Source organism: Ursus arctos, unplaced genomic scaffold (genome assembly GCF_023065955.2).
Source record: "Ursus arctos isolate Adak ecotype North America unplaced genomic scaffold, UrsArc2.0 scaffold_1, whole genome shotgun sequence".
Taxonomy (NCBI): domain Eukaryota; kingdom Metazoa; phylum Chordata; class Mammalia; order Carnivora; family Ursidae; genus Ursus; species Ursus arctos.
This window is the reverse complement of record NW_026622763.1, coordinates 105605548-105622549: the sequence shown is the minus strand read 5'-3', so window position 1 is coordinate 105622549 and position 17002 is coordinate 105605548. Positions and strand designations below refer to the sequence as shown.

At 52.3% G+C, this 17002-nt stretch overlaps 2 long non-coding RNA genes across 2 annotated transcripts; one reads left to right on the top strand and one right to left on the bottom strand.

The window, feature by feature from the left end:
• The first annotated feature begins 365 nt into the window (after positions 1-365).
• On the top strand, positions 366-11184 carry LOC130542446 (uncharacterized). The gene is made up of 4 exons (XR_008957002.1): positions 366-525; positions 818-2180; positions 6981-7097; positions 9591-11184. It is a non-coding gene; the product is annotated as an uncharacterized LOC130542446 (long non-coding RNA).
• Positions 4112-7297, bottom strand: LOC130542445 (uncharacterized). Its single transcript, XR_008957000.1, has 2 exons — positions 5516-7297; positions 4112-4769 (listed from the first exon to the last, which is right to left on the bottom strand). It is a non-coding gene; the product is annotated as an uncharacterized LOC130542445 (long non-coding RNA).
• Positions 11185-17002: the final 5818 nt, after the last annotated feature.

Genomic DNA, 17002 nt, shown 5'->3' with positions numbered 1-17002 from the left:
CACCACGTGGTCTTCATTCTCTACCAGCGCTCCCCTCCATGGGCCGCATTATGGCCACTGTGGGAAAGGATGGAATTCTTTTCTAATTACAGTGCTTGAGTTTGAGGAAAGGAGGAAGGAAGGGCATGTCACAGCACCGTCCACGTAAAGTTAGGGTGTCATTTTATCCTGGGAAAATCGCTCTCCGGGACTTGCTGCTGGTTGTTAAAGTTTTCCTTCTTCTGTGTATGCAGGAGTTAAAGAACTTTCTGGCAAAATTAAGCCCCAACCCGTGTTTCAAAAAGAAGTCAAGTTTGCAGCCTAAGGGAATGCTCTGTGCAGCCTGAAGGCACACCAGATGCGCAAGTCTGGGGAGCCTGCCTGTCAGTGGGCCCTGGGCGGGCGGGCGGGGAGACAGCGTCAGGCTGGGGGCCTCGCTCACTGCTCCCCACCTTTGTTCCCTTCCCTGTAAAATAGGCATGACTCCGATTCTGCCTGAGGTTGCCCTGCAGACTGAGTGAGGTCGTCCCGGGAGCCCTGCTCCAGGTAAACGCAGGAAAGGCACAAGAGAGGGAGCGCAGTGCCAGGAGGCTGAGGGGGCAGGGGTGGGTGCGAGGGTGTGGGGAGCTCTGCAGCCAGGATGCAAGGGCTTGGGGAGCAGGCTGAGACCTGGAGTTCATGGAGGGAGGGGTCTCTGCAGCCAGGAAGCTGAGCAAAGGCGTGGAAATTGCAACCAGGAGGCCACCAGGAAAAGGGGCTGGCTCTGTGCAACCGTGGGTGGGAAGTCGAGGGGATAAAGAATGGAAGTTGACACGTGGGCATATGCTTCTCTTTCCAGAAACTCGGTGGTGGAGGGAAGGAGCAAAAAAGGCAGTAATTTTGTATGCAAGGGCTGGCTGGTGCTGTTTGTGTGTCTGTGCTGATGGGACCCTGCCACGTTTTAGAAGCCGGGGGGAGCCACAATCCAGCAGCTGAGCTGTCCTGTGTCTCTCTGCAGTCCCTTGCTCCACTCCGTCCCCCGGCCTCTCCAGCATGCAGAGATGCGGGGAGACGGGAATGCCGCAGGGCAGCACCCGGACCTGGAACCCCTGACAGAGGAACCGTTCATAGCGTTGGGCAACTGCTCAGAGGACAGGAAACGCCTCCTTGGTTTTGCCACTGGGAAGAAGTAAATCAGGACCATCTAGTCTTTTCAGGGGAGGACCCTTTGCAAGGAAGCCCGACCCTTTAAAGTTTGAAGTACATGTCCTTGAACTCTGCTGCCTCAGTGGGCCTCCCATAGCCACCTCCCTGTGTCTCAATGATGCCATCTTGTGGAAAGCAGGGTAACAGCAAGTCCGGAAAACCTTTCCTCCCAACACGTTTTCATTCAAGGCAATTGGGTGATTTGCAGGGGCGAACTAGCCCAGCTACGTGACCTTACAGAGTGCTGGATATCCCCCAAGGATGCTCACATGTTTTCATTTGCTCTCCACGACAACCCTGGGCAATAGTATGATTATCCCCTTTTCATAGTCTTGTAAACCAACTCAGAGAGGTTAATTAACTTATTGAAGGTCACCCAGCCAATGGAAGGCAGTGCCCAATTGCCCCCCTGCAGGTCCTTCCCTCTCTTCACCGTGTGCACCATGCGAAGTACACCACCGGGGGTTCGAGCCAGTGGTTCTTCCCAGTGTGTAGCCTTGGGATCCCCATACACGCATGCACTGTGTATACAGACGTCTGTATGAATATGATCGACACAACTTTCATGCAACGATGATTCTATCCTAGTTCATGTTAAGAATGCTATTGGGATCCATTAAGTTGTTCCCATGACCCACTAGTGGTCAAGACCCACAGGCTGAATAATGGCTCCTCCAAAATGTCTACATTCGAATCTCCAGAGTCTGTGAATGTCACCTCATATGGCAAAGCGGTGTATGTGTTTATGCAAGGCGATTATGTTGAGGTTTCTGAGATGGATTGATTATGCTGGATCACCCATGGACCCCATGTCATCAAGAGCGTGAGAGGGAGTCCGGGTCAGAGAAGACGTGACAACGGGAGCAGACACCGGAGAGGTACAGTTGCAGATGGAGGAAGGGGCCGGGAGCCAAGGAATGCAGGTGCTTCTAGAAGTTGAGAAAAACTAGAAACAGATTCTCCCCTCAGAGCTTCCAGAAGTAGCCGGTCCTGCCGACACTGTGACTTTAGTCCAGGTAAGCTGATTTTGGAGCTCTGGTCCGGAACCCTTTGGAAGAGGTTACACTGGTGCTGTTTCGGGCCCCGAGTCTGTGCTAATGTGCTGCCGCAGCCCTAGAAGCGGACGCGGATGCTGTCGAAGAATCGTAATTAGGAGCACCCTCACCGTGGCACGCTCAGCGGGCACGCGGGCTGCAGACATGGCGTGTGTACACGGGTTTTTGGCCTTCACAGTGTTTTAAAGTCTTTTCTGAATTATTTACCACCATTTAAAATCATGGTGTTTTATGTGAAAATCAGAATTTCTGGCATGTCTTTGTTGAGATGAGGCTTGAGTCCCACATGGCAGCGTCAGACTTCGGCTGGCCAGAACCTTCTTCCAAACTTCCTTCTTCTCTTCCAAAACACTTTTAAAAAATTAATTTTAATTCTTGTCAAGGTAGTACACACATAGCTTAAGGAGACCAAGCAGTACTTTAAGGATTGAACAAATACTCATTTCCCAACATCACTCAAATCTTCCCACCCTCCGATCATATTTTCACGCCATGAAAAATCCTGTTTCTTCTTGTATTTCTAAACAATATGCTTGCCCTGACGTATCTGGGTGCCCAACAGTAGATGCTATCCCTCTGTTAAGGACCCAGAATTGATAAGGATTAGCTCTGTTAACCCCACTCCAAATCTGCTCCCTTTCTCATCTTCCCAATATGATTAAGTCCTAGGAATTGATAAAATCATGTTCACTGTTGAGTCTTGTACAACTTTTTGTTTTTCCTTGAGTTAATGATTGCATCATTTTTTATTGTCTTGGTTTTTCTGTTTCTAACACTACTTTTTGCAAATGATCTATCTGACCTGGCAAATGCTCAGCAATACTGTTTTTTCAGATGCTTGAATATTTTGAAAGAAGCTAACAGTCCCTTTATTTCCCCTGGAGGCTAGTCTTCTGGAATTTACCATGCTCCTGGCTACAGCAGGGTTCAACCCTTGCCATGTCATGTGTTAGAATCCCCTCTTTCCCAAATCCCAGGTGTCTCTCTCTCTCTTTCTCTTGTTTTGCTGGACACACCCTTCAGTAGCGCACTCAGGACAAATGACTGGACGCTTAGCTGGTTATAGAACTCTGGCTCCTTTAAACTTTTAAAGGTACTTCCTCATTATCTACCAGTTCCCAACCTCGACCTAGATGAGTCTGATGCCACTGGAGAATCTCCATCCTGACTGGGGCTGCTTTCCCCTGGAGGCTCCTTTTGTTGCGACATCTCAAACCGATATGCATCAGAGTGGTCCTCTTTCCTTTTATTAGTTGTACCCAGTATTCAGTGCACCCCTTCAAGCTGGAGGCTCAAGATCGTAAATTCCGGGAAACTGCCTTCGGGACAGTTCAGTGATAAGTTTCTTCCTCCTCCTTTTCTCCATATTCCTTTTCTAGAGCTCTGATTAGTTAGGACTCAGGAGACAACAGAACGTATGCTCAGATTAGGGTAATATCAGGGGGGTTTGATAAAGGGGGAATTTATAAAGGCATGGGCATGCTCTGAGGGTGGAAACAGCAGGACTGGAACAGGAGGGAGAGCGAGGGAGATGATTCCAGAATCAGAGGAAAGAGTGATGAGGAAAGGGCCTGCCGAGAGGGTAAGATCTCTGTGTGTTGGCCAATCTAGCTAGAAGCTGGGGGCTGGGGTCCTCTTGGGGTAGGTAGGGCCTAGAGGTCAGCTCCCAGGAGCAGAGCAGGGGAAGGTGGGAACAAGGATGTGGAGGGGAAACAGAAACTATCCAGCACATTCTGACACCATACCTCCCTGTTTCTTATTTTTTCTTTCTTTCTCTCTTTCGCTTCTACTATCCCGAAGATTTCCTTGACTTTATCTTTCACCTCTCATATGAACATTTTATTCTGCTGTCAGATTTGCAATATTTAAGAGCTATGTCATATTCTGCTTCATCATTTAGGTCACTTTTATTCTTGTTTTTCAGGTGCCAAGTGTTCTTATCTCTCTGAGGTTAACAGTTAGGATTCTTGTCTTCTGCTTCTGGCTACATCTCAATTTTCTCTGGGTTCCTTTTTTTTTCTGCTTGATTTTGGTCTCCGGATTTCCCATAGGTGATTTTCCTGAATTGCTCCTTGATTCTTGCCATCCATATTTAAGAGCGAGGCACCAAACAGTGGTTGGAAGACCCTGTGTGGGTGCTGGTTTCAAAGAACTGAGTTCTCCGTGGACTGGAGACTCAGGCTTTCTGCAGTCCCTCCTGTCACTCTCCAGCGATGACAGGAAAGGGGCACCTGATGCCCGCTCTGCCAGGCACTCTCCTGGGAATGGTGCCAACATGGAATGGAAAGCCTTACTTCCTCGAAAGCCTTCGGTTCAGACAGTCCTTGAGGACAGTTAGAGGACAAGACACCAGCATTGACGGAGTGCTTCTAAAGTGCTTTCCATGAGAACTAGCTGAGGTCAGTCCTGCCGTGGGGTCCCACAAAGGGGCATGGAGGCACTCGGTCCCAGAGTCTGTGGAAGATGGGGGCGGTGAGGTGGGATGTCGCAGGCCCCAGAGCCAGGAGGCTTCTTCCCAAGGCCGTAGTGCGTCTCAGTGAAAAAAGGGATCTGTGGGGAGAAGGCGGACAAGCTCAGGCTGGCGTGTAGGGCAGGACCAATATGTCTGAGCGAGGGAAAAGAATGTTTCTCAGGAGAGAGAATTATAGACAAATGGGGGTGGACAGGCTGTGGGCTCTGAAGGGTGAGGATGGGCAGGACCTGTGGTGCTGGGGGAGAAGCTTCCTGGGACGGGGATCGTCTTGCAGCCTTAGAGCCTTGTGGTTGTGGGCAGAGACGAAGAAAGCCAACAGTGCTTCATAGATAGAGTGGGGTCCTGACAGGAGTCACATTCAAGGGGGAAAAACATGAAAAATCTAGTAATCTGAGCCCTGGGGAGCCCTCTGAGGACCCTCTCAGTCCTGAAGGATCCCTAGAAGCTCAGCCAGATCTCCCTCGAGTGAGGAAGGCGCCCCCGCAGAGGAGCCGTGGCTGGGACGCTGGGACACCTGTCCCGCCCTGGCAGCCCACGCGTGCCCGTCACACAGAGCCCCTTCTGTGCCGAAGCTCTCACCCCCCTCCCTGAAGCCCGCTTCCCTGGGGCCCCAGTGCTCTGTGGGCCTGTTGCAGCTGAGGCTGGCGGGCTGGGACGCTGGACGCTGCTATCACACCACCCAGATGGTCCCAGCAACAAGCGCCCCGGACATTTCACTGCCTGAGATTTTAGGAGACAGCAGGCATCACCGAGCTGTGTGACCAAAACGGGAGCTGCAGACACAGGAGCGAGACAAGCCCTGTGGATCCCAAGAGTGTCTCACCGTGCTCCGAAAAGTCTCAGTGGGCAGAGGTGGTGGTGGAAGGTGGAGCGGTGACACGGGAATGTGGGGACAGACGCAGTGTCAGCTCCCAGCCTTGAGGTCCACGGGCTCGGTGGCCTTCGGCAAGTTCCTTCCCATCTCTGGGCCTCAGCTTGCTCATCTGTAAAATGGGTAACAGGCACTGCCTGCCCTGTGGTTGAATCAAACTTCTGTGCTCTTCCGCGGGGGTCTTCCCACGGCAGGTGTTTGAGGAGCCGGGGGCATCTCGCGACGTGCTCGGACAGGCCCCTGACGGCGGGCGCCCAGCGCTGGGTATGGAATCAACCGTCCATCTGTCCAGCTAGCTGTCAGGACCACGATGTCATGGCCTCTTTTCCCCAGGCCTCTTCCTTGTCTCCTTTTCCCCCAAAACATTCCTGCGCCCCCAGAGCTCTGGTTTGCTCGGGACCATAGTGCTTACTAGACCCGTCCTCTGCAGCCCCTTCTCGGGGCTCCCGTGCTGGCCTGTCTCCCGTTTCCCAGTACGCACCCCAGGCACCAGGGCGAGCTGGGGTGCGTGTCTCTGGCCCCGATACCGGGGCTTGCAGCAGTGGCAGCATCCCTGGGCAGGGGCCCCGCGGGGGCCGGTGGTGACCGCAGCCCTGGGACACCTGTAAATGGTGCAGAAGATGTACTTCCCTCGCCAGCCCGTCGCAGGACTCCCACGGCAGGAGAAGAAGGGTTTCTTTTACAGCTTGCCCGACGTCTCTGGGAGATACTTTCTGCCTTCCTCCTTCCCTTGTTCAGGCTTTCTCGTGACATCTCTGCGGCTCAGGGCCCCATTAGCAGAGAGCGCGCTGGGAAGCACGGGCCACACGGAGCTGGCTGCTGGGGCCGGAGAACCGTGTGCTCGGCGGGGGGGAGCTGGAAAGGATGCCAAACAGCAGAGCAGAGGAGGAGGGCTGCCCTGACGGGTCGCCCTCCTCCCCCCTGTTCTCCCCTCCTCCTTCCTCTTCGTCCTCCCTCCCTCTCCTTCCTCCCTCCGTCTCGCCTCCTCCCTGTTCCTTCCTGCTTCTCCATCCTGCCTCATTCTCCAGGGGAATATTTCTTTCCCTCTTCACCTGCCTCCAGCCTCAGGGCTTCTGCCCCAAGGAGTGGCTGAAATGAGACACACACACACTCCCACACTTGACACAATCACACACACATGCACACACACACACAGTGAACACACATCACACACCGCATACGCACGCGCGCACACACACACACCCTCTGAGGGTCCCCTGTGAAGGGTGGATGCCCACACTCAGCCCCGCTTTTTGAGATTCTCGCTGCCATCCAGGACACAGACACCCCACGCCGCGTCCCTCGCCGCGGGGAGCCTTCCCCGAGCCCCACGCTCTCACCTCAGGAGTCCCCAAACAGGCGGCGGCAAACCTGTTTCCTCTCCGAGCGCTCCTAACTCGACTTCTTCTTTCAACAGCAAGGAGAAGGCGCCCAGCTATGTCCCGAGAAGAGAGTGGGGGGCTCTCCTGCCTCCCCGCTCCTGGCCGCGGCCTGTCTGTTGAAATCAGTCTTGTCCAGAAGTCAGTGCCACCTGGTGAGAAACATGCTTTCTGATTTCTTTTGTCCGGTAAGAGGCTGGAGTTAGCAGTCCTAGGGAACTCATCTCACAAGTTTCTACTCGAGTCTCCCTGTTCGGTTCTAGAAGTTTCCAGCTCTACAGAGTTCATGGGGCAGATGACCTGTCCACGAGAAGGTCAGAGTGGAGGATGCCACGGGAGACTGAACTTGCTCACTTATCTCACTTTTAGTCATTCTGGAACCTTCCCCTGGTGCCAGCTGGCCACTCCCCTTAACTGATCATCAGCTACTAACAGCGGAGTGGGGAAAGTGGCCTGGACGGAGCCCAGGAGCGCTTCTCCAGGCGCCGCTCCACACCTCCACCCCGTCTCACGTGCTCAGGAAGGAGAGTCAGACTGGGCCCTGGGTGTGGGGGGATGTGGCCAGAAGGTCGAAGGTCGGGTGGCACAAAGTGATATGTTGGAGGGGAGCTCCCCAAAGGAGAAGAAAGGGGGTGCAGGAAAGGGCTCTCCCGCCTGACCCAGGAGGCCCCCCTGTGCCAGGAGTGGGCTGGCTGCACCCCTGATCAGCACAGACGAGCCTGCAGCCTCGGGGCAGGAAGGTGGGGGCCTCTCCTCCTGCTTCCGGGGGGACAGAGCTACAGCGACGCTTGTAGAGCTGGGGCACCTGAGAGCCAGGACCTCCACGTGTCACAGCAGCACCCAGAGGCCCCCGCCACGGGGCTTCGCGCCCGGCAGCCCACAGCCAACCCCCCGGGACATAAGCTATGGTGGGAGACAAAGCCTCGGTACAAAGGGGATGCGCGCATCTGCTGTTTAAGGCTGGGGTCTGCTTCCCTGCAGTTGGTCTGGGGAGTGAGGGGTCCCCAGAGATGGACTGTGGGGGGAACAGAGTCTCAGCTCTTTGCCGGGATCCGTGGGATGAGTCTGAGCAGGGTCGTGGGAGCGGAACAGGGGGAGCCTGGCCTAAGTGTGGGGGGACGTGCTGGGAGAGGGGCACGGCCGGCGACAGAGGGGGGCTGTGTCAGCAGCTCGGTCTACAGTGGGGTTTCTGGGATGGCTGTACCCCTACTGGCATGGACACAAAGTCCTATAGGAATGGCTGCTTTTTTTTTTTTAACTGAATAAACAGAAAGGCCCTTCTCTCCTTAATTTTAACTAATACACTTGGCTTAGCGGCCAGGGAGCCAGTCAGCCTAATGCGGCCCAGAGAGGCGTGGGGCCCCCAGCAGACAGCCCCGGCCCCCCGTGAGAGCAACAGCGCCATCAAGTGGCGTAAGAGACGGGGTAAAAGAAATTTCTGAGTGCAATCAGGACCATAAACGCTCGTGAAAAATAACATTCAGTGAGACCTGGATTAAATAATGTTCAACTGAAAACTAAAACGTAATCCCCACCGACCTCAGGAATGAATCATTAAGACGTTTTAACCGTACATCCGGAGACAGAAGGATGGCAGTGAAGCTTGCCAAGGCCGGGGTTCTCAGGTCAGCGGGGAGCCCCGTGGTGCGAGGACACCGGAGTAAACACCACAGCAGCCCTGAGTTGGTGGCCAGACCGCCAGGTCTTCTGTATTTCAAGACCCTCCTGAGGACACACGGCCATAGCTTTCCAGTCCTTCCTTTGTCTCTTGAGGGCACCTAGAAGGAAAGGGCCTTAAAGCAAAAACTGAGTCTCTTTCGCTGCCTTCCAGAAGAAGGAGAAGCAGGAGAAGGGGACCAGGGCACCCAGTCCCGAGGCGGGGACGCAGAGCGTGGCTGGGACCGCCGGGTAACAGGAACTTGGGCCACGTCTTCAGATCAGGGCACTTGGTCCCCTCTGGAAAGGCCAGCCTCCAGGCAGCGACCTGCAGGGGCTGTTTCTGGGAGAACACAGGCCAACCAAGCGCTTGGAGGGTGGTGTGTGCCGGGGGAGGCTTTGATCGGGGGCGGTGGTGGTGACTCTGTGTGTGCGTGGACAGATGAGGGTGGCAGGAAGGGACACAAGGGACATGAGAGAAGCGATGTGTGGAAGGCCCAGGCCAGCGTGAGCCCCGACCTGTACTGGTCCTCGGCAGGGGGAGGCGGGAGCCTGTGGGGAGGCTGCAGGGAGGCTGGCGGCAGCGGGGCAGGCCGCTGCGCACGGTGCGGGGAGAGAAGGATGGGAGCGTGGAGCCCCGGGCCGCGCAGAGCTTCTGCATTCTCCGTTCTCCGGGAAGAAGGGAGCGAGGCCACGTGCTGGGAGTTAGGGACCTGGTGGGGTCAAAGGCTGGAGCAGAGGGCAGGTGGTCAATCAGAGCGAAAGGTCCCCCCTGCGCTCCCTGGAGGCAGCATCCCGGCCCCTCCTCCTCAGAGCCCTGGGTCCCGGGCAGCGACATCACCGAGTCCCACAAGCCAGGTTTTTTTCCAAGTGCAAGAAATTTTGCAATGTGATAGAAATTTGATGAATTCCTGAATTGGTCTTTTGTGTTCTGTTTTTTATGCTACCTTATAGGCCCAGCCAATTTTTTTTATTTTTCTGAATATTTCCAGACAGTTGTTTTCAAGCTCGGCATTTGGCAAGAAAGGCCCACCTCTGTTCACACATGGGACAGACAAGACCAGTTTCTGACTGCCAGTAATTTTTGACAAAAGATGGGTGGGAAGCCACTCACAGTTTCCAATGAGAAGAGGACTAACGTGTCAGCAATAATGTGTACGTTCCAACGACACATCTGTATTCGTTCGTACTCCACACTCCCTCCTTGCAGTGTGGTTACGCCGAGTGCTGGGGTCTGGCCTCCCCCACTCACATGGGGGCGGGGGCTCCTGACCGGTGGACGCGGCGGAAGGTCGACCGTACCTGGTTTCCAATGCTGAGTTGTACAAAGGATTCAGCTTCCTCCTGGCTTTCTCTGCCCCTCTCTCTGGATGTCAGGACATTGGTCTTTGGAATCCAGACCCCACGCACGATGGGAGGGAGCCCAAGCCACGTGGACGGGGCCAGGGCCTCTGCGATAGGCAGCACCAATTTTCTAACCCGCAAATGTGCCACCTTGGAAGGGAGCCATCCGGCCCCGAAGCAGGGGCTGCCCGGCCAAAAGCCGAGCAGACGTCTGGTTTTGCAGCCAGACTCGTGCACCCAGCCTCTCCCGGGTTCCTGATCCCCGAGGAGCCCTGAGACAGGTTACGTATTGTCGTTTCAAGACACTGAGTGTTGGGGTGAATTTTCGGCAGCATCGGAGAACTACAAGTAGACTAGATTCAGCAAATGCTCTCTGACCGCCGGCCTCTGCCAGAGTTTTCGGTGCCCAGCTCTGAGTCGGGGGCCTGGTTTCCAGCAGCCATCCTCAAAGCTCCATGCCATGGTGTTTTCTAGACAACACCAGACAGTTCTCACGAAATTCCTGCGTGCTGAGATTAGAACTCTTTTCCAGATGAGGAAACTGGGCCCGACGGTCACACAGCTGGTAACTGGAACGGCTAGGACGAGAACCTATGTCTGTCTGTCCGTCTCTGAGATGACCTTCAGGACCCCTAAAGATGGGCTTTCCCTTTGCCTCAAGCTCCTCCCCCCAGTCTGTCCTGTCTCAGGTCACAGAGAAAGGACGGCCCTGTCACCCTTTAGAGGGACATCAGGTCAGTGTTTCAGGCCAAGGGGCTCACTGCCACCTCCCCCACAATCCCTAGCTCCCCCACGTCTGCTAACTGCCCCACTGCGGTCCCCCCTCTAGAGGCTGTTGCTCTGACTTTGAGGGCGTCTGGCCTGAGGGTGTCCGTCCTCCTCGGCTGGAGTGTGTCTGTCCTCCTTGGCTGGAGGCTGTGGTAAGAAACACAATACTTCTCCAGGCATCTCTTCTCTGTCGGGCCGGCCAGAGCCCCCGAGGCCTCTGCCCACCAAGCACTGACCCCTGCCTTACTCCCCCAAACTGTCCCACAGCCTCGTGCCCTCCAGGCCCCGGCCCTTGGAGTTTGAGGTTTTTTGGGGGGGTGTCCACCTGCTACCCGGGGAGATTTTCCAATCCACGCAATTACACCAGATTGTACCTCCTTCAATCCAGCCCACTACTCAGCGTGTTCGAGACATTTCCTGGAGGGTCTTTGCTTACTTGTTTGTTTGCCGGATTAAAGGATGGTTGACATACAATGTTGCATTAGTTTGAATTTCTTGAAGTTTCTTGCCTGTGAGTATCAGCCTTCCTCATGTTCCAGGCTGACTCACTTCTCCCAGCTACTCTGACATGTGTTCCATCATTTTCCATGGGAATTTTTTTAAAGATTTTACTTATTTATTTGACAAAGAGACAGAGAGAGCAACCAGGGGCAGAGGGAGAAGCAATCTCCCCGCTAAGCAGGGACCCCGACGTGGGACTTGATCCCAGGACCCTGGGATCATGACCTGAGCTGAAGGCAGACATTTAACTGGCCGAGCCCCCCAGGCTCCCCTTCCATGGGGATTCCAGAGAGAAGTCTGAAGTAGGGGCTTGCCATCCAGAACCACAGACTGGAGATTTTCAGGGGTGCAAACATGTGCAGAGGGAGCCACTTGAGGACGGGAGCAGGACTTGGGGCACCCGCGTAGGGAGAGAGAGGCAGGGGGCTGCCTGGCCCTGCCGACCTCACCCCTCCCTCCCCTGGCTGCATAGCAGCAGTGCTTCCCTCTGGAGAACGTGGGGACCTCGAGGCGACAGGCTCCGTGTGTGCCCAGAGCCGGAGCGCCACGTCGCGGGGCGATGTTGGCCTCTCACTGTGGTGAGGGACGACACATAGACAAAGAGGACCGAGCAGTCTCTGTCCTGAAGATGCACGTTTCTCACCCACAGCTCAGGGCCTCTGGCCAACGCAGTTCCTGCTCCCAAGGAGGAGATGGCCCATGGGAACAGGAGTCACTGACTGTGGCCTTGGGGAGGGCTGTGGCCCCGAGGCTCCAGGTAGGGTCCCTAAGCCCATTCTCCCACGCACCTGGATGCACTGGAACCCATGTGTCCAGAAACCCGCAGGTGACGCAGCATCCAGGGAACAGCTGGCAGGGCTCAAAGGAACAAGAGTGACATCGTGGGGAGCCCTATCTGCTCGGAGAGGTTCCGGTGACAATGAGACCAGGGTCACAGTCTCAATCCTTACCCCAGCCAATCCGCTCTATGCTGTGCGCTGGGCTGCGTCCTGACCAAGGGCCGTGTCCTGCTGTTCTAAACACCTGCTGCTTCCCCCGCCCCGGGCTCCTCAACCACCCCGGAGACCCCAGAGCGACCGGGGCCAGCTCAGAGGGGGCGCGGTGGGTCTGGCCTCCGTAGCTCTTTGGCTCAATGCACAGTTAGGCTCACCGCAGGTCTGGCTGTGAACTTTTGGACAAATGGCTGGTCTGTAGGCCTCAAAGCTGGTCCTGTGGTCCCTGGCTGTGCTCTCAGAACTTGGAATCCTGGAGGCTGGGGTCCCTGTGGCAGGACCTCTGTTACTTGGCAGACCTTGCACGACACGCTCCTCCCAGTCTACTCGGATTGGCATCCCAGACCTTAGACCTGCTCCGACCTTGGCCTGAGGCCTGGTGCCAGCCCTGTTCCCTTATGTGCATCCCCCAGTCCAAGGCCCACTTTGCATGGTGTCCTTGGCTGTCCACCATCAACAGTAATTTCACCTCGTGCGTCTGCCTGGCCCCTCAAACTGGATCTTCCCTGCTTTTTACAAATGCATCGTATCATTTGGGAGAAGGAGGAGGGTAAGCGTTTCTAAATGAGAGATCACAAGCCCCGCTGTCTGCAGGGACTGGGCCTCTGGCAGCAAGGAGTGAAGCAGGCCCTGACCTTGAGGGCTCTGACCTTGTCCCTGAAGGGAACAGCAGCACCCTCGCTCGTGCCAAGTTCCACCACACAAGAATGTTGGTCCAGGGTGGCCAGATGCTCAGATTTTTCTCAAGAGAAGTGAGAAATCTGAATTTTTATATGAAATCTCCCACTCCTCAGATGTGAATTCATTAGTGCTTTAAAATACTGAGAGATCCGAGCCAAATGTGTCTGCTGACCAGACACGGCTCACGGACAACTATGTACGAGCTCTGTTACGAGTAAAGCTGTTTCCTTAATAATACCAGCGATAACAACACTGATAATGAAAGGTTCTGAGAGCTCACCACCCACCAGGCCTTATGTCAAGGGTCTTATGTGGACATTTTCCTTCATCCGCACCACAGTTTTACAAGGCAAAACTACCGTCATCGTCTGGTTTTATTCAGAGAAACAGAGACAACCCCCAAAGGGTGAAGGAATGTGCCCAGGGTCACGTACACGGAGAGTATCAGCCCCCAGAGCTCAGGCCCAAACCACCAGCCTTCGAGAGCAACGAAGGGCCAGGGAGGGCTTTCTTTCTCAGAGCTATAATATGTGTTTCCAGAACACGGTGTAAGATACACAAAAGTGCAAACTGGCTCTTCTGGAGATGGAGGGTTATAAGTAACTTCTTTTTTTTCTTTTTCTTTGGTTTCCCAAATATTCCTTTATATATTTTTAAACAAATTTAATGGAGTTATTAGTAAAGGCCTGTATGAGCTCCGGTCTATATCTGTGTCCCTCCAAGGGAAGGCCCACTCCCTCTCAGTGGCGATTTCTCCAACCCCGGGGTGATGCCTCTTCATGGTGGAGAATGAGAACCATGGCTCTTAGTCCCAGGGACCGTGTACATGTGTGTGTGTGTGTGTGTGTGTGCATATGTGTGCTCATGAGTGTACGTGTGCAAGTGTATCGGGTGGGCTTAAGAGCTGAATGTGCAGACATGTGTTTTGGAAAGACCTTCCAGATGATTCTGCTAGCCACTCCCCCTTCTAGTTGAGATTGATTGTTTTTAGTATTAGAAATAATCTTCAATATCACTAGAACTAAATCAACCAGCTGAGCCTATCCACTTATTCTCACTAGAAATGAAAAACCTTATTTTCGCCACCCTGTTATCAAAGTAAATTCTGCTTATTCAAGAAGATTTACAAAATACAAACAAGGTGGAAAGAAAGAAAAATACACAAAGTACCATAACATAATCACTATTTGACTTTGGTACATTTCCTCTTGGTCTTTTAAATACTCATAAGTAACAGTGTGTGTGTGTGTGTGTGTGTGTGTGTGCGCGCGCGCACGTGCCCTCCAAATGCAGATGCAACTACGTATCTTCCTTTTTAAGCTTCATATTATGTCATAAGTCTTTTCCATGTGACTAGTTATTGGGAAAGCCGCTTACTACTCCATGTGAGTCTATGAAGTACATTTATAATCATTTTTCACCTTTTTAATGATCGAATATTTCAAGTTTTTTCTCAAGTTTATCACTGTGAAAATGCTGAAATGAATCTCTGCCTTTTTCTTTTTCCTAATATTTTGGTCCAGGCCCCAGAATAGATTCCCAGAGAGGAAATGAAGAAGGAAAAGAATATCAGCATTTTTCATCTTATAAAATGTGTTGCAAAATTCATTTCAAAAAATTTTTGAAAGAACATATTTTCCTTCCAACAGCATATGAAAGTACCTATTTCCATACGTCTTCTCTGACTTCGGGCAATCGGGAGCACAGGGAAAGACAACCACTGCTCGCTCCGCAAAAGCCAGGTCCACCCACAACGAGGTGCACACTGTGGGTAGCAATGTCTGCCACGTGTTGCAACAGGGACTCTCTCCAAGCCAGAGGCTTACGGTATTCCAATCAGGGCAACTGAAGCAAACCAAGAGAAACGAAGCCCAAAAACTAAGGTCGAACTAGTATCTGAGCTATCCGAATCCCTACTGATGAAAAGTTTTCCCTCAGCACGAGAAATGCTTTCTCTTGCTAAGAGGTGTGTCTGAGAGACGGAGCTGAACTACAAACCCAGGGCTGGGTGGGTCTGCTGGGCTCTCAGACCCTGAGCCTGACATCAGTGGAAAATGCCAGCCCCCCTGCTTCTCCCCCAGCCTCAAGGACTGAAGGTCCCCCTAGCTTGCTTAGGAACTGTCTCAAATTTGTCAGACATAGTGTGTACTCTGAACACACAATGCAAAAAGGGAGAACACAGAGGCAAGGGAGGCAGTTAGAAGTATGGAACTCTGGCTTCCAATGGCTGGCGGTGAAACATAGCTTCAGTAAAGGAAATGGAGACTATCTCACCTTGACCCACACACAGCATATGAGGGGAATCCAAAACGGAACACTGAAACAAATGAACCTACATGACAAATGAGAGAGCCGAAAAGCAGTGACAGCCAGGGAGCAGTGAGCACCCCTCGTGTCCAGATCTTGGCTTCTAAGCCACATTCCCCACTGAGAGGGAACAGGGCTCCCTGGAGGAGCGGCTGACACCAGGGCTGGAGGGAATGCACAGGATCAGCCAGGAACATTTTGTGGCTCCAGAAAGTAAGATGGTGATCCAAAAATGATGGGATCATGCCAAAACGGGAGCCAACTTGAAGGCTCTCCCAGTGACTGCGTCTGGGACAAGTTGAGCAACAAAATATATAATGCTAGTAACGGATTATAATGCCTAGAATAAGCTAGATACCCACAAGTCCATACTAATACTAATCCACAACTGAATAAATAAATAGGAGAGAAAGTACAGCTCTTACGTGGAGTAAAATTCCAGTTAGTACGTATAGAAATGATGGAAATAGAAGGTAATTGTTTGGCTAACACATACTAATAATTGTTGTAGGCAAAAATCAATCATGGATGGTAAAATTAGTGAGTAAAAGTCTGATGAGAAATGGGATATTTACATAGTCTCAAAGTATCTCCCCACTAGATACTTATTAATTACAAAGGGAAATACACTAACTTGACAGTGGAGAAACCTGGCAGACACGACTTTCACCAAATTGCCCAAGTGACCCTTACTAGTAATCAGACATGGATCTCAGGTACCCCTGCTATGAGGCACCGAGGACTCAGCATTGCTCCTGGGGTGTCCCTGGCAAAAATGCGTAACCTTAGTCTCGTCATGAGAGAATACCAAATACGAATTAAGAGACCACTTGTAAAATAACGGTGGGCATTCCCCACTCCCATCGAGGTCATAAAAGACAGACAAGAATACAGTTTGTAGATTAGTTAATAGTGTTGTGTCAACATTAATCTCCTGGTGTTGATGATGTACTAATTGGTTATATGAGACAGTAACGTTTGGAGAAATCGGAAGAAGAGATAGAATTTCTAGGGGCGCCTGGGTGGGTCAGTTGTTAAACATCTGCCTTTGGCTCAGGGCGTGATCCCGGGGTCCTGGGATCGAGCCCTGCATCGGGCTGCCTGCTGCGCTGGGAGCCTGCTTCTTCCTCTCCCGCCCCCCCTGCTTGTGTTCCTTCTCTCGCTCACTGTCTCTCTCTCTCTCTCTCTGTCAAATAAATAAATAAAATCTTTAAACAAAAAAAGAATTTCTGTACTATTTTTGCAGTTTTTTATAAGTTTAGAAATAATTTCAAAATAAGAAAAGCAAAAAAGTGATGGCATGATTTTGTAGGGCTTCAAAATTTCTCGTTGGGAATTTTATTTATTAATCATGTAGAGAAAAGTTGGTATTTGAACAATACCGAACCGTTCTCTAGGTCGCGTGGCTTGATCTCTTCTTTAAAAATTAACAAACAACATAGGGTTTATTTAAAAATCTTGAAAGTAAAATTAGCTGGGAAAGGGACTGTATTTTATGCTGAGCTGTAGAGCTAACAGTCTTCCAAAATCAGCAGGGTTCACTACTAAGAGTTATACAAATCTCCGACATGCTGTCTTGATTAAAACAGAACTCAAACTAGCATTTATAGCACTTAGCGAAGATGGTGAGTCTCACAAAAGCATGTATGTAATCAAGGCATTTCCAGAAACACACCTTGGAGTCCCTGCTGCTGAATTAGGAAGCAGGTCAATTAGCTTCTGCAGCTGAAAGCCAGCTCTAGTTTCATGGATAATTAAGCCAAGGCTGTTGGATCCTTGAGTAAGATGTGAAGTACTGACAATTTCAGGAT